The sequence below is a fragment of the Bos grunniens genome, chromosome 5 (genome assembly GCF_055505025.1).
Source record: "Bos grunniens cultivar Pamir isolate PY7600 chromosome 5, Bosgru_T2T1.0, whole genome shotgun sequence".
Taxonomy (NCBI): domain Eukaryota; kingdom Metazoa; phylum Chordata; class Mammalia; order Artiodactyla; family Bovidae; genus Bos; species Bos grunniens.
In genome coordinates, this window is record NC_141169.1 from 115,109,491 (window position 1) to 115,130,039 (window position 20,549).

Genomic DNA, 20,549 nt, shown 5'->3' on the forward strand with positions numbered 1-20,549 from the left:
GCTCTCGCAAGCTGCACAGTGTGGCCAGAAAGTAAAATGAATAAAAGAAAAAGGTCCAGGCTTTCCTGAAGGTGCTCTGACATTGCTATGTTAACCTAACAGAACCCTGCTCCCCCCGGCACTCACCCACCTCCCCAGACTGAGCTGGAGACAACATGAAACCCATCTGCCAGGGACAGAAGCATGGTGTGAGGACCAGGACTGCTGGTGAGCTATGCCTGACGCGAAGACAGCTCCAAGTGGGAAAACATTCCCTTTATTTGGTGCGTCAGGACATCTGGGGATAACGGGCAAAGCAAACCAGAAGGAAATGGAAATTAAATTTGCCTCACTTCACCTGTGCCAAAATTACAACGCATTGGCCTATCTGCTACAAGATTCACTTAGCCTGGGGAAGCGCTGAACACTCCCTCCCCCAACCATTATGGAGAAACAGACAGTGTCCTCCCACCAATTTCATAACGATGGGATCGAGAAGTCAAGCTGTTGTGACTAGCTACACCGAAAGAGGCAAGTGCTTGCCCCCCAAAAGTAGGGGGGTGGGGGAATGGCTGGAAAACAGAAATGGGGCCCATACTTAAATTTTCCTTATTCTAAATTAAACCCTAGAGATGGATATCTATTGGTTTGTTTGTTCTGTTTGATAGCCAAAGGTCAGGAAAGCCAGATGCTTCCTATAAAAAATGATATCAGGAAGTGTGCAGGGATGACGTGACCAGAGACCCTTCCCTGCAGCTGCGTACCTTGCAGGATGGGGTGCTCACCCCGAGAGACTGGCTGGCTCCCCTAGGCTGCTCCTGTTGGGCTCCATACCCTGTTCACTAGAGCCAGCAGACGGGTGTGCTCAGGGGCTCCGTGGTGGTCCCAGCCTCCCACACACCCCTGGCTTCCCTTCCTTCTACACCCAGACCCAGCTCCAGGGCTCAGTAGGGTTACCGGTTACCAACCAGAACCCCCATCCGATCACACACACCACCCCTCAGCGAACCGCCCTGAAGGGCCCGTTGAAACACTTGCTAACAGAGAGAACAGCACCAAGAATAGCGCCCCCTCTCACGCCACGCCCCCCACACACGCCTGCCATCCAGCCTCAGGTGGTGTCAACCCCCGCCTCTCCACCACAGCACATGCTGAAAGAAGGGGTCAAGTCTGGAAAAGACCTTGAAATTTGACAAGTGCTCTCCACCCAGAAATGACTGAGTAAACCCACATTCTCACCGCAGGCTCCACAGCCGTATCTCCACTTGGAGCCATTTACCTGTCTCCAGGCCCACCATGTCCTCCCATGCTGACTGCAGGGTTCCTGTTCATTGTGGGTTCGTAAAGAGCCACTAGACATCTGTCCTCACCCTCACACCACCCACACAAAGGACAGATCAAGGTCATCTTGACTGAGCCTAGAGTCTGGCACACCGCAAAAGCCCAGAATCAGGAAGCTCAAACTTTAATTTCAAAATCCACAATTCCCTTGCTCTACATAGCGTTGGTCAAATAACCCCAAGTTGATTTCCCTTTCCCCAGAGTTAACACAGAAAAAAAACGAGCATCAGACAAGGGAGAAACATGGAAAGGGAGACCAGGAGCTTCACTGGGAGACTTAAAAGAGGGCAATAATAGCTAGCAAAAGAAAACTTGCTCAACGGGAAAGGAAAAGCAATCCAAACTAAACAAAATGATGCTGCTGTCCTAAGCCACAAAGCTCAGCCACAGAAGTGGTCAGCACTTCTGGCAAACATCCCAGCTGTTTAGGAAAGAGCAGTGGCCACCCAACTGGAACATCCACAAGTATAGTCAAGGGCAGGACTCATCTGGTTAAACAAAGTTGAAAAGAATGAAAAGAAAGCCCCTCTCCCCTTTCCAGCCATGCTACCACCAGGCCAGCTCCAACCCACCTGAGATCTCACACCCCAACTGCTCGTTCACACCACATGTTCATCAGGGCGTGGCAAGGCCCGGCACTGTTCTGAGAGGACAGAGTAGTAAACAGGTCATGGCCTGGGTGATGGTCTACTAGAGAGGGATGGAGGCCCATGTGGGAGCACCTCAGACATACAACAGACAGCAGGACAGGAAGCAAATTTAGACTGAGGAGTAAGGGAAAGCACAGTGAGGAGGCGGCTTTGGTGCTATAACTGGAAGGAAGTGGGAACCACAAGAGCAAAGACCCTAAGAAGGAGCAGTTGCTATTGGATCAAAGATTTGCCTCTCTACATCCAAACCCTTTTCTATCCATTTCAGAAAACTTTCCTGAAACCCAGGTCTGATCTTATTCCACTCTTCTGATTTAAAAACTTCATTGATTCCCAACGCCTATAAAGTCCCTAAATTTCTAATGAATTTTACTGTATGGAAATTATACAGACCTCTACACATAGAGATACAGACATCTCCACTGCCTCCATGAATCTTCCCCTGACTACCATCTGCTGGCTGCATCCAAGGCACTGTCCCCTCATACCACCCTGACTGTAGAGTCTACCACTCCCCACACTTGATTAAGAAGACATTTCCCATGGCTGGGGCATGTCCACATCTCTGCCCCACCAACAGACCAGGACAGAGCCATGCATCTCACAGCACTGAGATGGACACAGGATAGACATCACCACTGACGCCCCAGCGCAGAGCTGTGTGTGAGCAGAGACCACATGCTCACATCCCCAGCTGTCCTAACTGTTCTCTGCAGCTGGACACTGAGAGAAGAGGCTAAGGAGCTCACTTACCAGCCCCATGTAACAGGGGAAAGACCAAGACAGACCTGGCTTCAAACCTTGGCTCTGCACTTGCTAGAGGCATAATACTGAATGAGTATCTTAGTTACTTCTGAACAGGTTTCCTTTATGTATATAAAGGAGACAATAGTATTAGCCTGGAAGCACTGTGGTGAGGGCTGGATATAAGGCATATGAAGTACCTCCCGTCTGGCAGGTGTTGGAACATTGATCTCTACTGTCAACATTCAAGCTGGTTAGCTCTCCATGGAGGAGAATTCTATCTCAAGCCCCTAGACAACACCCCTAAACACAGCTGGCTCTTCCCTTCAGGGACATCCCTGGCCACCCACCACGGTGGTTCAAGACCGCCCACTCTGAGTTCAGGAGGAAAGACTGCACACACTGGCACCATGTTCCGAAGTCAGACGTGTGCTGAGCAGGGATGGACTGTCACCAAATAAAACTGAAACCCATGTTCACAAAGATATAATTCAACCTTCTGTTCCTCTTACTTCCTTTCCCCCCACCACACACACCATTAAGAAAGTAGACAGGAGAAACTGATTAATCCTGCCTCTTAGTAATTAAAGCAAAAAAATACATTATGCAATGAACTGAAACTAATTCAAAAGTTCATATCTCAACAACCCAGGGGAGTCCAGCTTCAGAGTCCATCAGCCAAAAGTCTAAAAGTCCTTGAACTAAAGCAGCTTAGGGGTAAAACTCACAGTCACGGGCATGTGGACTACAGTGAAATGCAGCAGAACACCTCTAAGCAGCTCTCTGTACTTAAACACAGTCAACATTTCTTGCCAAACTTCTTTCTCCTTCAGAAAGAGACATCAGATTAAACTTGATCCATTCTAATCAATCCATGCTGGCCCCAACATTGCCAAGAAAATTTCAAAAATTATTTATTGAGTTTACTACAAAAATTACAATGGCATCACACCCATTTGTGAAAATATAGAAACTTAAATTTATGATCTAAAAGATGGTCAAATTTATGATCTAAAAGATGGGTTTTCCAGGTGTTGCTAGTTGTACAGAATCCACTTGCCAATGCAAGAGATGCAACAGACACAAGTTCAATCCCTGGGTCGAGAAGATCCTCTGGAGGAGGGCATGACAACCCACTCCAGTATTCTTGCCTGGAGAATTCCATGGACAGAGGAGCCTGGCAGGCTACAGTCCATAGGGTTGCAAAGACTTGGACACGACTGAAGCGACAGCACACACAAGCACAGCAAGCACTTAAAAGATGGTCAAAGAAATAGTATATGCATTTTTAACACAACAGAAGAACTCATTCTCAGAGAAGGGGGAAAAAGATCTATGTAAGCCTCATTCAGGATTGAAAGGAATCACTGAATAATGCTTTTTAAATGCATCAACATCATTTCTCCCATGAAGGCTGCCCTGGGCACTTGCAGTGATGGATGATGACAAACTAACAGGCCTGAGACCTGAGGGTCCTCATATCATTCATGTCACATTCATTCATTCCACAAATGTTTGCCTTCTATTATATGCCATTACCAAGCTGGTGGTGGTGGTGGTTTAGTCACTAAGTCATGTCTAACTCTTGTGACCTGATGGTCTGCAGCCTGCCAGGCTCCTCTGTCCAAAGGATTTCCCAGGTTAAGAATACTGGGGTGTGTGCCAATTGCCATTTTCCAAGAGATATTCCCTACATACGGATCAAACCCACATCTCCTACCCTGCAGGTGGTCTCTTGCATTGCAGGTGGATTCTTTACCAATTACCAAGCTAAGAACAGTGAATTCCAAGGTACAAGGCAGTCCCTGCCCTCCACCTCACCTGGCCCAGTGGGAAACCAGCAGACAGTAGGCCAATCACACCAGACCTGAGACACACTGGTACAAGTGTGCACCTTGCACTCTGCAGGCCCAGGGACAGGACGCCTTAAGTCGAGGAGAAGGGGGTAAAACTAGAACTGGGTTTTGAAGGATAAGTAGGAGTTCAGCAGGCTCAGATGGGAAGAAAGAGCATCTACAGCCAATGTAACAGGGTTTGTGGAAGATACAGGTGAGGAGGGAAACCCGCAAAAGTTCAGTGTGGCAAGAGATGAGGCTGAAGAGGTAAGCAGGGGCCAGATTACAAGTTTGGAGTTTATTGGGAGCCACTAAAGAATCTTAATCTGATCAAATGGTTCAACTGCTCCCCAATGCTGATAAGGAAATGAAGACTTAGAAGAGAGAGCCCCATAAACCACTATCTCTATTTTGTTTCATGAGAGTTAATGATCAATGTTAAATGAAATCCCTTCTCCAACACTGAATAATGGAAAGCACAGCCAAAAGACTTCTGACATCTGGTCTTCTCTGTACCTTCGTTTCCTCATCTGTAAAATGTAGCCACCCCATAGCACTGTTGTGAGGACTAAATGGATAATACAGGAAAAGGGCTTAGAGCAGAGGAAAGGCTCCACTGCTTCCAGGTGCTGGTGATGTACTAACTGTGCTAGTACTAGTGCGACCGGCAGTGTATGAGCCAAGAGAACTCCACACAGGTCAAAAAGCAGACACAAATTTTACTGCCCCTATGAAGCTGCTGGGTAGTGGTACAAAAGTGGGGGCCTCTCGGACCGCTGTGTGACTGAAGAGAAAAGAAGAATGAATACCCATTCCCTCACAGACAGTCATAAAGCTGGGCTGAGGGGGGACCAGGAGCCCAGAATGGGGCCATGTTTCCTCAGGCTGATGACAGGTCACACTGCTGCCAGGCCACACAGATGAGAATGCCCCCCCGCCGCCCCCCCTCCCCCCCTACCCCACCCCCCGACTTCCTCAATGGCAGCCACACCCCCAGCCTGGGCACATCCCCACCCACCCAGGCACAGAAGGCATATTGTCCCTGCACCTCCCTGTACCTGGCAGGCCTCCACAGTCACCTCTGGAAAAGAGGCATTGCCTGGAACCCACTCACCAGGAAGATCTTTCAAGCTTTGCGCCCAGACCTCTGGAAGGCCCAGAGTTGAGGACGAGACCACACAGGATCACGGCAGGCATCTCTCAGCCCCTTACTCACACACTGCCCAGCGACAGCACCTCTGCCATCAAGGGGCTTAAGACACACACAAAATAAAGAGAAAGCCAGACTATGTGAAAACTGATGAGAACAGGAAACAGTCATGAAAGGGACAAGATTTGTGTGCCTAGAACCCAAACTCCCAGATTTTTGGATTTCACTGACTAAAAACTAACCCCCCGCAAAATTTGGAGGAATTTTCAACAAGTAGTACTAAAACAACTGGACATCCATGGGCAAAAAAATAAACTTCATCCATACCTTATTCCATACACAAAAAAATACTCAAAATGGATCATAGACTTGAATGTAAAAACTAAAACTACAAAACCTCTATAAGAAAACATGTGACCTTGGTTAAGCAAAGATTTCAGCTATGACACCAACCAAAAATGCACAAACCATAGAAGAACAGACTTTATTAATTTTTTTTAAACTTCTGCTCTTCAAAAAACACCGCCAAGAGAATGAAGACAAGACAAGCTACAGATTGAGACAAAATATTTGTAAATCATAAATTTCACAAGGACTTGTATCTGGAATATACAAAAGAAATCTCAAAACTAATTAATAAAATAAACAACCCAACTTTTTAAATGGGCAAATGATTTGAATAGGCAGTTCACCAAGGAAGATATTCAGACAGCAAACAAACACTTGAAAAGATGCTCAACATCACTAGTCATCAGGGAAATGCAAATTAAAACCACAGTGAGACACTACTACAGACCTATTAAAATGGCAAAAATTAAAAAGATGACCATATCATATATTGGCAAGGACATGGAGGCACTGGAACTCTCACTCACTGCTCGTGAGAATGTAGCATGGTACAGCACTTTAGAAATAGAGAATATTTAGGCAGTGTTTTAAAAAGTTAAACCAACACTGCCATCATCAAGGTGTACCACTCTAGTATTTACCCAAGAGCTATGAAAGCATGCCTGGACACAGACGGATACACAGATGTTCATAACAGCTTTATCTGTAATACCCCTAACTACAAACAGCCCAAAGGTCCATCAATAGGTGAATGAGGGACTTTCCTGGTGGCTCTGTAGATGAGAATCCACCTGCCAATGCAGGGATATGGGCTCAATCCCTGGTCTGGGAAAATCCCACGTACCACGGAGCAGCTAAGCCCGTCGGCCACCACTGAGCTCAGGTGCTGCAACTACTGAAGCCTGTGTACCGAGGGCCAGCTCCACAGCGAGAGAGGCCACCACAGTGAGAAGCCCACGCATCACAACGAAAAGGTAGCCCCTGCTCGCCACAACTAGAGAAAGCCTGTACCAAGCAATGCAGACCCAGAGCAGCCAAAAACAAGTTAAAATTTTAAAAAATAAAGTTATTTTTTTAAGATACTAAAAAATAAAAATAGGTGAACGAATAAACAAAGTGTGGCATATCTATACACTGGATTAAAAAGAATGAAATATTGATATATGTTACGACAGGGATGAATCTCAAAATAATTTATAAAAAGTGTAAGAAGCCAGACTAAAAAAAAAGGATACAGTGTATGATTCCACTTATTTAAATTGTAGAAAGTGCAAGCTAATCTACAGTGACAGAAAGCAGACCAACATCCATCTGGGAGTAGTAAGGGGCAGGCAGAAGGGGCTATAGGGGCTCAGGGAAACTTTGGGGGGTGATAGACATGTTCATTATCTTGCACGTGGTGATGGTTTAACGGACGTGCTCATGTGTCAAACCTCATCACACTATACTTTACATATGTGCAACTGATAGTCCAAGTTATACCAAAATCCTTTATAGACTTTTGGAGGCAAATTACAGAAGGCTGCTAACTTTATTTTGTCAAGTAAGTATACTCTTTAAAACACTACCAGCTCATACCACCACCACCAAAAGAAAAGACATTTTCAGACTAAGAGATACAAAGGTCACAATCTTATACCAAAAGATTCCTGCCCAAGAAAAGACAGTTGCTAACCTTAACACAGAAAAACTACCAAGTCTTTATTTTCCTCTCTTTGTGAGGACACGGTTTCAGACCAGCTCTAGTGACTCTCTGAGCTGGGGACACACTGAAGGCTCCACAGTCCTCGGGCAGGCCCCACGCTCACCTCCATCTCCAACCGGAGGGGCACTTCAGCCCCAGCAGCCCTGGGACGGTCATAGGTACTGGGCAACACCGCGGCTGGGCAAGTGACTGAGACACGGGGTCCCTCCCCTCCCAGAGGACAAGAAGGCACAAGAAGAATGTGCCCGGAAAGGTTCTTGTAAACGCTGCTTTGCTGCTGCTGAAGTGAACTGACTTGTTTCTAGAAGAGCTATTTACCCCCGAGCCAAAGTATCTGTGCTATGCTGCAAGTTAAAGTTCTATATGACAGTATTAAAGTTGTTTACTGAATCTTCCAGGCTAGAGAGGAAATAAAATGTGAGCTCTAAAAAAGACCATGATGTAGACTGGAATCCTTCTGATACTGTGCCAGAATGCTAACAAAATCCCAAAGACCTCCATCAGCTAAGCCCGAGAAGCAGGTTTTGCGTAAATGGCACACTGCAAGCAGTCCTCCTTTGGTGTGGCTGGATTAATGCTAAGAACAGCTGAGTAGGAAACAGGCCTGATATTGAATCCACCTCCCCAAGTCCCAGCTGTCAGACAGGGAGGGACACCTTCAAGCTCTGCACGTTGCCATAAGCAGCAGAGATGGTGTGGGACAAGCACACTCAATAATTAAGCATGGACTTTGTCATTTACAGAGGTCAAATACACAATGAATCCTGTACCACAAGGACCCCCAGTGTACTTGTGGGGCACCCGAGCCCCATCTACACATACACACCCTGTACACAGCCACCGTTTGGCCACGTCTCAGCCTGAGGTGATGGCACCTCATCACGGTCCACCCTCTGTGGAACACAGCCAGGGAAGAGGCCCAAACATGTCTCGAAATCATGCTGGGGTTACTGGGACAGGGAATTCCAGGGCCTCTGTCCCCGTGCATGGTTGAGAAGGGGAAGCCAAGGAAAGAAGCCACAACAGCTGCCTTGTCCATCCCATCCTGCTCAGAAATCCTACAGGTTCTCTCTTGTCCACCACCCTATCCCCTCATTCCCCAATCTCCATTCTATTGGGCTTTCAAACCTAGACTCCTCCAAACCTGCCTTACCCTTTAGACTGAAAGCTCCACTTAGAATACTTTCTGAACTCTCTCAGGACTGGACTTCTAACAAGCACCCCTTGGTAAGATAACAAAGGGACAACTTCCCCCTCCGAGTCTCAGGGCTTCTCCAAACCCAAAAATCCCAGGAAGAATGGCTGGACACTGCAGCATTTAAGTAGCACTGAGCCAGACCCACAGTCCAGCTGCTCCTCCATGAGATGAGATGGCTATAGAGAAACTTCACCCTGGCACTTAGTCATGTTTCAAAATAACTCCAAAGGTGCAGTTCTGCGTATGACATGAAGCTGCAGCAAGCCGTAGAAGAAAGCTGAGATATGAAGTTATTAAATGCAAATAAGATATGAAGTTATTAAATATTTAAGGAACTAACAGCTGCTAATGCCAGGGCAATGGCAGCTTGCAAATTTCCAGTCAGAATAATGATTCTGTTATGTCAGGAGCTGAGTCAAGAGCACAAACCCTGTTTTATTCCACCCTCTGCAGAGGATACAAAGTTTTTCTCAAAGCAACTTTTCAGGAAGTTAGTCTGTTCATTGGGTAGTGCCTTAAAAAATTGAAACAAGAAAACAACTGTCTCTATATATATATCTGGTAACTCCAAGTGTCTATAACACCCACTATGTAGAGGCCTGAAAGCATGTTCCACTCATGTCTCCATTCTTGAGCAAGACAATTTGATGTGACAGTCAGGTAAAAATTAAATATCTGACTACTAAAGGAACCAGTCAGAGAATGGACATGTCCAGGGCAAAATGGTCACATTAAATTTTTGGTTGCCATTTCTGATGAATTCCACAATCCTAAACTGCACACTGATCATATGATCATAAGCACCACCCTTCCTAGCTATGAGATCTGTCACCTAACCTCTCTTAAGGCCAGTTTTCCACCTCAAAACAAAGTTGTCACAAGAATAAGTATAATCATGCATGGAAAGGTATAGTACTGGCTCAAAATAAGCCTCAATAAATATTAAATCTTCTAAAATCTTTATGACGATGATAACCTCAAAAACCAGTTCAGGAGGGTGAAAGGGAACCGGGAGATTGGCAAAGAGCCTAGCCCTAAGCAGGGGGATGAGGCCTGGAGGCTTCAGCCCCCGAGGCCAGCCTTCCCTCAGTATGGGACACGAGCTGTCTAACCATGTTCTGTCTCCCCCAACTAAAATGTAAGGCCTGGTCTACTGAGTTCCTGCTGTGACCCCCAGAGCCTAGAACTGTGCCTTGCACATTGACAGAAGTTCAACTATTTGTTCAAAACATGAATGGGGACTTAGGAATCTCTTGGAATTGCATGCAAAAAGTGTTTGAGCCCCTTAGTGGGGTGGGAAGGTGGCATGGAATCTATTTTCACAAAATTCTGAAGGAGATCTGAGACCCAAATACAGGTCAAAAATCATAGTGCTGAATTTCAAGCACATATATCAGAACACTAATGACCAAGGTTAGGTGAGCAGGGCAGTAAAATTACAGAGCAAAATCTAACAAAGAGGAGGGCTCTCCTAGAACAGAAAAGGCCTCTCAGGGCAGCCCCCATGCAATAGGCAGCTTCACTGGGGGCAGGCCCTACCCTTTAAGTCCGTGGTTTGGGTTCAGGAATGTATTCTGCAAACTAGAGACTCAGAGGAGGGAGCAGGAATTCACTGAATTTTATATATATATATATATATATATATATATATATAAATGCTGTTCAGTCACGTCCGACTCTTTGTGACCCCATGGGCTGCAACATGCCAGGCTTCTCTGACCATCACACTCCCAGAGCTTACTCAAACTCATGTCCATTGAGTCAGTGATGCCATCCAATCATCTTATCCTCTGTCATCCCCTTCACCTCCTGCCTTCAATCTTTCCCAGCATCAGGGTCTTTTCTAAGAGTCGGCTCTTGGCATCAGGTGGCCAAAGGATTGGAGCTTCAGCTTCAGATCAATCCTTCCAATGAATATTCAGGACTGATTTCCTTTAGGATGGACTGGTTAGATCTCCGGGTCCAGGGGACTCTCAAGAGTCTTCTCCAACACCACAGTTCAAAAGCATCAATTCTTCAGCACTCAGCCTTCTTTATGGTCCAACTCTCACATCCATACATGACTACTGGAAAAACCATAGTTATGACTAGACAGACCTTTGTCAGCAAAGTAATGTCTCTGCTTTTTACTATGCTGTCTAGGTTGATCACAGCTTTTCTTCCAAGGAGCCAGTGTCTTTTAATTTCATGGCTGCAGTCACCATCTGCAGTGATACTGGAGCCCAAGAAAATAAAGTCTGTCACTGTTTCCCCATCTATCTGCCATGAAGTGATGGGACCAGATGCCATAATCTTCGCTTTTTGAATGTTTAGTTTTAAGCCCAGTGGTCCTTGAGAAGGCATTCAAATGCCAGATATACAAAAGGACATACACGAAGACACAGGGCAAGAAAAGGGCAACGACAGACAGTTACTGAATTCTCCCCACAAAAGGATGCTTTGTTTTAAGACTAACAAGGTCCTGAGATTCCTAAACGATAGTACTTTTTGATTCAACGATTCCGGAAATCAAGATGACAAAAGACTACAATAAATTCAAGCTCTAAAATGAATTGTTATTTTATTAATCATAATCATAGCATCATTTTTATACAGTAACATATAAATATTTTGTGTGTCTGTGTGTCTTTGTGTGTGTACAAGGGCAGTTAAAAAAAAAAACCCATCTACAAAGTACAGCTGGTGGGTACAGTCCTCTGTAACCATCCTCTAACGCCCTGGAGAACCAGGGTCCCTGTTGGGAACCACCAATGCACTGGAGAGAGAACTTTAAGGTGGATCTGGGTCTGAGGAGTTACTAAGCTTCTGTGAGCCTCTTTCCTCACTGCAAAGTCAGAATCAAAAAGTCACATGGCAGGACAGTTGGGAGGCGTAGAGGCACGCAATGGCCACACTAAACAGGGCTCTCAAAGTGCAACACTGTCCCAGGCAAGTACACAACACATACTTATTCATCCTGCCCTCACAACAATCCTCCCATTATGCCCATTTTAGAAGTGAGGTAACTGAGGCACAGAAAGATCAGGAACTTCCCAAGGACCCACAATAAACTGCAGAACTGGGATTCAAGCCCAGGCAATAAACTCGCGACATACACCTGCAGCACAGAACACTGGGCTGGCCCACGACCATTCCTCAGCAGGGCTTGTCCCACTGCTCCAAGAAGGCCCTCCTACAGCAGAGAGCAACCTGAGATGGAAAGTCAGGCCCCCATCAACAGCAGGAGCCTGCAGAGGGACCAGAAGCAGCGCTTCACAGTCTCTGGGTACTGGAATCTTCCACCTCCACCCCAAGGAGGGAAAGCTCCTTCCTCTTACCCACTCCCCAGGAGTTCGGGGCGGGGCAGGGGTACTGACAGAGTTTGCTTCTTGAGAGTGGGCCTCCCCCTCTTCCAGTCACACCACTAACATTAAGCTTTTGTAAGGCAAGGATTTAAAGGTTTGGGGTTTTCTTCCCCCTGCCTTTTTACTTATAAGTTAAGAGGGCATGCTATTTTTAACTATTTCCAAATTTCACAAGCCTGCAAGTTCCTAGTGGAAGTTGTAGACAAACTAGCACAGGTCCAAAATAGCAATTCTGGAGATTTGTTCCAATTATGGAAACAAATTTGTCTAGCTTTAAAGGGCGGTAATGAGACAGCCCAGTCCAATCCCAACTAAGCAACTTCAGACTTACACCTGCAAGACCAAGAAAGAAAGAAAGAAATCTAAAAGGCAAAATAACAAAAGTCTGGAATTCACTGTACCAACTACTTCACTACATTTTCATAAAGGGAGGCATACTGCAGCACTCCAATCATCCAATCAAATTTTTTTTCCATGACCTCTGCATGGCCAGACTACCAGCTCCAGCCCCACTTCAAGGCCCCTTTTCTGTGAGACTATCAGGTAAGGCCTAACTCTGGGCTCCAGTCACCCGCCCCAGTTCTAAAAAGCAGAAGAAACTTGATGGAACAATGTCAATCTGTCCAACCCAGAATAAAGCTGGGGCTAGGGCTGCTGATGAATCATGCCTCATGGTTCAAAGGTCCATGTCCTGAAATAGTCACCCCATTCCATTCCGTGCCACACCCTGCCAAGCTGGGGCAGTTGGGCAGAGCTTTCTCAGAAAATAAAACAGGAAATGTGGAAAGGACAAAGGGAAGTTATGACCGTGTACCTCTGGAGCTTAGTGGTTACCATCTAGCTTGGTTGAGAAGCCATAGGAAGCCTTAGGGCTTCCATCCAGCCACTACCAGCATCTTCACCTTACACACAAACCACAACTCAGCCAGCTGACCAGGCAACAGCCACCAGACATGTTTAGGCATCTGTGGAAACCAGGGCAAAGTACAATTTCCATGTGTGTAATAAAAACACAGACTACCAAGCACAGAACAAAGCATTACTCTAAAATTTGGGTTTACTGACTGAACAAACAGGTGGGAAAGGGAAGCAGGAAGCTAGGCAGCACTAGCTGCACCAATACAGTAACACAGGCCCACAGCACTGGCGTCAAAAACTCACCTGTGCCTGAGAAACAAAGCTCTTGTCATGCTTCTGTGTAGTTGGTGATTATTTCCTCTTATTTCTGCCTTAATATGTAGAGATGTTTTGTTTTGTTGTGAACATCAGACTTTCTTAGCTAGGATAAGAGGAACCAAGAAAAGAGGAGTTTTTGCCCAGGACAAGGCCAGAGAACTAAAGAGGAAACAGCCTCCTTCGGGTACAATAGAGGCGAGCAGCAGGCATCCAGGGGCGGGGACCCAAGGGTGAGGGCTGAGGTCTGGCCACTGCTCCCCACCCAGGGCCCTCCTGTCCTTGCTAAGCAATTTTTCCTTTGCAGACCCTGAGAAATGAGCCACCAGGAAAGAAAACAGGACTCCACTCAATCTGTAGGTGAACACCCAAGAACAGTGGAATGTGAAAAGCTAAGCCAATCCACGGTAAGGTACAAGGTGACTTCAGAAGGAAAAAACAAACAAGCCGAAAAGAAAGAAAAGAAAAAGAGTAAACACCAACAGTATGAACATCCCAGTACTTCTCTGGAATGTTTGCCTCTAGTAATGGCAGAGATAGGAATGTCCCTCAGAGCTACACCGGAGAAATGCAAAGGATGGCGAGATCCCCCAGGCTGTCCTGGTGGAGATGACAGCAGCAGAAACAATCTTGCATGGTCTTTCCCAATATGCGTATTATAAGTGAGGAAAAGAAAAGCAGAACAAGTTCTGAGTCAGACCTTGGTTCAGAGCATCATGACAGCTGAATTAATCAAAGAATGCAATCACAAATATTTACCACTAAGGGAATGTAGAACATTAGCTCAGGTGATTAATAAAGAAAGTAGTAAGGACTTTTTCAAAGACTGCTTCTTCCTTATGAAGTAAAATATCTCATTCAAGTAAAATTATATCCAGAAACTTGGGAGGAAATATGACTCATTTAAGAAAACCTCACAAAAGTTTATCTCACATATACTTGAAAGTTCTAAAGGCCAAAGTAATTTAAAAAGGAAAAAAAAAAATCTCTATTTTTTTCTCTTAAAAATCAGAAATATAAACCCAGAAGTGACAGAGCAGGCTTTCAAACAAAACACTCTAAGATGTTCATATCCTTTAATCCAAGAATTCTAGTTCTGGGAATTTATACCCAGGAACTAATTATACAAATGAAAAAAAGAAAAATGAAATTGTCAACTGCAAATGCATCTACAATAAAGCAAAAAAAAAAGTGGAAATAATATAAAATGTTCATTATCAGAGGAATGTTTTAATCTCATTACATCAACAGGCTTACACACCCATTAAAAATCTTTTTAAGAACAATGATAACATGGAAAAATATTTGATAAAATCTTTAAGGGGATCTGAATAACACAACTGTAACAGTGTAGACTGATGAGGAGAGACAGGGACATGTAGCCAGGCAGTGGGTGTGTGCGCTCAGTCATGTCCTATTCTTCACGACTCTATGGACTGTAGTCTGCCAGGCTCCTCTGTCCATGGGATTTTCCTAGCAAGAAATACTGGAGTAGGTTGCCATTTCCTTCTCAGGGGATCTTCCCAACCCAGGAATCAAATCTGCATCTCCTGCATTGCAGGCAGATTCTTTACCACTGGTAAAATTTCAGTTTACCAGGAATCTTTCTCTCCCTCAACACAATGTAGCCAGTGCAGGCTTCAAACTCTCTCCCCTGTCTACAACCCTGGGGACCTTGGGCTCAGCACATGGTCTCACTACCTGCAGTACCCTCATGTTCAAACTGGCAACCTGAGAGTCTCAAGTGTCTGTGAGGACAGACAGGGGCAATACAGCTCTCCAGCCTCTTCTGAAGCTCGGAACAAAGCAGTCAGTTAGTAGGTGCAGCTACTGCTTCTAAGATAACTTTAAACTGCAAAGCATATGGAAAGTAGAACACAAAGAGTTCTTTATTCAAAAGAACTCTATTTTCTATGTTGTGCCTTCAATTTTTAAAAGACCAGAAAGCAAAGAAAGTCTTTTGACATAAAAGTGACGGATATTTACAAGCATAAAAACAAACATCTGCTGTAATTTACCTGTACAGATGACCTTCCTTTGCTGTCACGCCAATGAAATGGAAATGTGACGCTCTTCTGCAATTTTACGCAGTGTAGTGCAAATGGGCGCTTGACAAAATATAATTTCTTCTCCCCTAAGTGAGTGCTTTTTCAATCTCATACAGCACCTTTCAGAAAGCAGCTAGTGGAAGATGAGGCAGGAGCACTCCCACCGAAGCCAGGAGCTCTGAAGTCCCAGCTCAGCTGTTCAAAAGCCTCTCCCTTTATGCCGTATCTCCCCACTGCATACATTAGTGCAAACTCTTGGATTATCTTTATCAAATTAGTTGTAGGCAGAGATGCTGTCTTAAACCAAAGACTACATAACTTGCCTCTTTTCTGTGTTTCCGAGAGGTGGGGAAGGAAGATTAACTTACAGATTTTTTTCATATTTGAGGACAAGTGACTCAGAATGCACCTATTCAAGACAGCAGATAAGCGTGGCTTCAGAGTCAGGCCGAGGGCCAGCTCTGCTGGTGACCCTGTGAAGGTCACTTCATCTCTCAGAGCTTTGGTTTACTCTTGTGTAAAGTGGAGTTAACTCCATCTGTAGCAAAAACTGAATGAGCGGGAGTGTAAAGCTTCCTGTAGGGTCCCCCATGAGCCCCCACAGCCAGAGGCCTGTCCCAGATGGCAAACAGACTCTGCTCTGCCCTCCTCACTGGCTGCCAGGCTCCTTAATTGATGACACCTTCACTGGTGCAGAGGGCACAATCACTTCATTAATTAAAACATCATCATGTCTCAGCTAAACAGCGCCCAGGTAGGCCCGCTCCCTCCTCCAGCAATCAGCCAGGTACAGAACCCACTAATAGCAGGCCTGGAGGTCCACATGGGCTGTGGAGCCTGCTCTGTGGTTCTTCTGAAGATCACAGCTCACACTTGGCACACTTAGTTGGCGACAACATAATTGGATACCATGGAACACAAGCACTGTTTAAAATGTGAAAATGTTCACAAACTATGGCTTGGGTATCACTTTACAATAATAAAGTCTCATGTATTCAGTAGGAAACTTCAAAGCACTAGCCACAGTTTATTCTCTATGTTAAAGACCACCCTGCAGGTTGCAGCAGAGACCCCCATAACTGGGCTCTCTAAGAACTATGGATTCAGGCTGAGGCCCACATGGGGTCCTGGCTGGCCAGCCTCAGGCAAAACCACTGACCCTCCAGACCTCCCTCTTATCCTCCTCTGGAAAATGAAGAGGGGAGCAGACCAACAAGGCTGTTTTGAAAACAAAATGAGGACTATGGGAAGATTCCTGGTAAACTGAAAATGCCTATGCAACCAAGCTGTTTATTTATTTTAATTATAGGGTCAACTTATTGCTTAAATATTAATTTTTAAAGTAAAAAGGCAATGTAACAGTGCGGAAATCAAGAAACTTTCCATTATTCTACAACCTTAACTATAGTCACTGTATATTGTTTTAATATTTTACACGTGATGAGTGTACCTATTGCTTTACAATTTGCTTTTTCAAGTCTTTATATTTTTCATTACCTGAGTATGAACTATTGTCACCATCAAACAGGGTCCCTTCCACCTCTGAGTCACTAAAGCTAGTCACAACACCAAAGGTCAGGCTTTCTAATAGCCTATGTAATGCTCAACTCAAGCACAGAATCACCAGCCCAGATGGGAACAAGGCCTCTGTGTGGCAGGGCTGCCCTCAAAATCCAGGGAGAGATCACCTTCAGGCCTTCACCCCAACCAAGGGGACAGAATCAGAGAGAAGCTTAGAGGAAGAGAACAGAAAAGACAGGCCTTGTCAGTGGCAGGATGGGAGGGTATTCCAAGCAGGGTTGGAAACCTCATCCACATCAACCACCCCAACAGCATCCCTGTCAAGGAAAGGTCTGAGTATACTGAATAGACTTAGGCTGAGAAAAGAATACTGCATCTTAGGATTTTCAGTAGAACTGGATAGTGTAACATCAGTTTGAGACCTTTAAAGGTGTATTTTCTCTTAATTAGCCAACTCACTCAGTAGGCACTGCACTTCGAGGGATACCAATATTACTGAGTTGGCACCACAGACCAGGCACAGGTGCTGAGCTCATGGTCTACAGTCCATTCCCACACATTACCCTCCTCAAGTCATATGAGGAGGGGCTGTCAGTAGCCTGGTTTGGGAGATACTGAAGCATTTGGCCAAGGAAATTGCCTAATAGTGGAGCTGGAACTCAAATTCAGGGCCATGTGGCTCTGAAGCCACGCTACCTGCTATATCTACTGCAATATTACTTTTTTTTTTGCAGGAACTGGCAGTGAAAGATACACACTAACTGTGTGGATCTGTGAGCATAAGCCGTATGAAAAGAGAAGCAGGACCCAGGCAGCTGCTGTATTACCAACGTAAATACAGGCAAAGAAATTGAGTCAAGACTGATGCCAATCCCACTGTGGAAGTCCCTCTCATTAGAGATTAGCACTGCTTCCTAAGAATTTCCATGGAAATCCCTGAGCCTCCCGGGACGTAAGTGACTTTTGTTAAAATGAGCCATTTGAAACACTCCTTGCCCATCTGCATCCTTGACATCTCACCTGACGTCTCACTCCTGTGCAGAGCCTCAACCTGCTGTGTCTGTTACCCCAAAACGGCTCCTCCATCCTCCAGAAGGAGGTCCAAATCCTTGCCTGGCCTACAAGGCAGGTCACACAAAATGAAGCCTGCCCACCCTCGGGGGCCCCTCTCACACCTCCACATTCTTTACAACTCCATACCTCTGCCTGGGACTCTTCTTCCAGTCATCATCTGCCTGGAGGGTAAAACCACTGCAAGGTCACCTCCCTGAAGGTCAGCTCTCTGCAGTGTCCCGAAGGCAGTCAGCTCCACCCTCCTCTGTCTGCCCTTCCTTTGTACATACTCCCATCTGCTACTGTCACAAAGATGGGATCACTTCTAAGCTCACCTCCTGACTAACAGTCACCTGAATCTCAGTATCCCAGAACCCTGAGTAGAGCCAAGCATCTAGGGCACTACACACACAGTGGCCAGGAAGGCTCCCTTCAACCCAACCTGCACACTTCCCCTCATCAGGGCACACTCCCTTCAAACAGCTCAGGAAATGAAATTTAAATAAAAAGCAGAACTTTGACACAGCAGCCTAATGGAGTTCCCAGCTCACTACTAACAACTCTGCTACTCTATCAATATTTAAATCACGGACCGGCCCCTGGAAGAAAAGAGCCAACAGATGCAAGTTTCCTGGCCACGGTGTGTGTGCATCATAGCATGCGTGCGCTCAGTTGTGTCCAACTCTTTGTGACCCTGTGGACTGTAACTCGCCAGGCTCCTCTGTCCATGGGATTTTCCAAGCAAGAATACTGGAGCTGGTTGCCATTTCCTTCTCCAGGGGATCTTCCGGACCCAGGTCAGAGGAGGGCCCATAAACACCAGCAGAGTTCACAGCATGCAGTATAGTTAACTGGATGCCACCTCTGTCCAGTGGCAGCTGCCTGGAGTTTACCCTTCATCACCAGCCTTGCCCTCTGACAGCCTCACCTCACCACTGCCTCTTGCAAGCAATTCCCAGGAAGCTGACACATGACATCAGGCTTTATGTTGGACTTCAGTGAGGCTGTGCATGTCTGCCTCAGTCTCTCCAGTATTCTAAAGAAATGCACTATGAAATGAGCAAATAACACTTTTCCATGCCTGGAGAGTTGGCCAGTCTCCTTACAGGTAACAGGCATAACAGAACACATACATATACTACATTTGAGAGATATGTACTATAGACCATCTTAGTTCCTCCAAGTCTGATTCTTCAACACATCTTCATTATGATGAGTCTTTTCATCAGTAATAAACCACTTATATCTGTGAGGCTTTAAACTTTAGTATACTTTTGCATACACAACTTCTTTACATAGCTGATACTCTGTACTCTGTTAATAACCTGGGAAAAAAAAAAAGGTCCCTAAAATATTCAGAATCTGACCAGAGGGCCACAGGAAGCCCTGTGGATAGTCATGGTGATTGGCACAATCCACACCTGACTCTCAAACACCCTCCCCACCCCACCTCTACCCACCCACCCAGTGGCTCTGGGCTTAGGGAGGTGCCTCTCAGGCTGCAGGAAAAGTCTCATCTGTGAGGACATATTTGCCAGAACAAGTCAAATGTTACGAATTTTCTCTTAACATTTATTTCACAAGTTTCTCAAGTGCCATGCAACTGGAAAGTAATCATTTCAATGTACTCTTTAATCAATAAACATTAAACAAGTATGCTCAAAACACTCAAGTCCTACAAACATTTCCCAGGGAAAAGTATGGCATAAAAAAATAACAAAAACATAATAAGTAACCTTTTGACAGTCAAGAAAGGTGTTTAGTGATCCAAATTCAGACCAAAAAAAAAAACCAAAAAACAAAGCAGTCCTTTCAGCAGATGAACAAATATTTCCTCTGTAAGTGACACACTCTGAGATATTTACACTGCCAAACATAACTCATAATGACAACCACCAAGGAAGCTAAACCTAATGGAAAAACCCCAGGCTGGCAATCAGGAGCCCTGACTCTGGTCCTAGGACAGGCTGCTGGCTATGTAATCCTACTAAAGTGGTGGCCAGGCCTGGTACCCCTCTCTCTAGGGGAGAAGAATACTCCTACCCTAAGAAGGAGTATCCATCACCACCCACACTGCTCAGAAATGTTTGTGGGACTAAAAAAAAAAAGAGAGATGAAAATGCTCTGGAGTGTCTTCCATACATACGAGGCATTATTATTATTAGCTCAAAGATGACCAGGAAAATAGGATTATAGAATATCAGAGGTGAGAGGGAGCTTAGAGGTGAGATGATCCAGGAGTTCTTAATCTGGGGTCCAGGCCTCCGATGCTGTCCACAGGTGTGCTTTCTGGGAAGAGGTCTGTACTTGTTATCAGTTTCTCAAACAGTTAAGAACCTCTCAGGCTCTCCTTTTACAAACATGAAAACTGAGACCCTAAGGTATGTGGTTGTCCTGGGCTCAGGATTAGTTAGGAAGAGATTGGACCAAGCCCAGGGCTCCTTGTCTCCGTCTACACTC

The 20,549-nt window shown here is 45.4% G+C and overlaps 1 protein-coding gene across 5 annotated transcripts in view; it reads right to left on the bottom strand.

Moving 5' to 3' along the window:
* PACSIN2 (protein kinase C and casein kinase substrate in neurons 2) overlaps positions 1–20,549 on the bottom strand; it is a 115,421-nt gene that overhangs the window by 89,806 nt on the left and 5,066 nt on the right. The gene's annotated exons all lie outside the window — the stretch shown is intronic.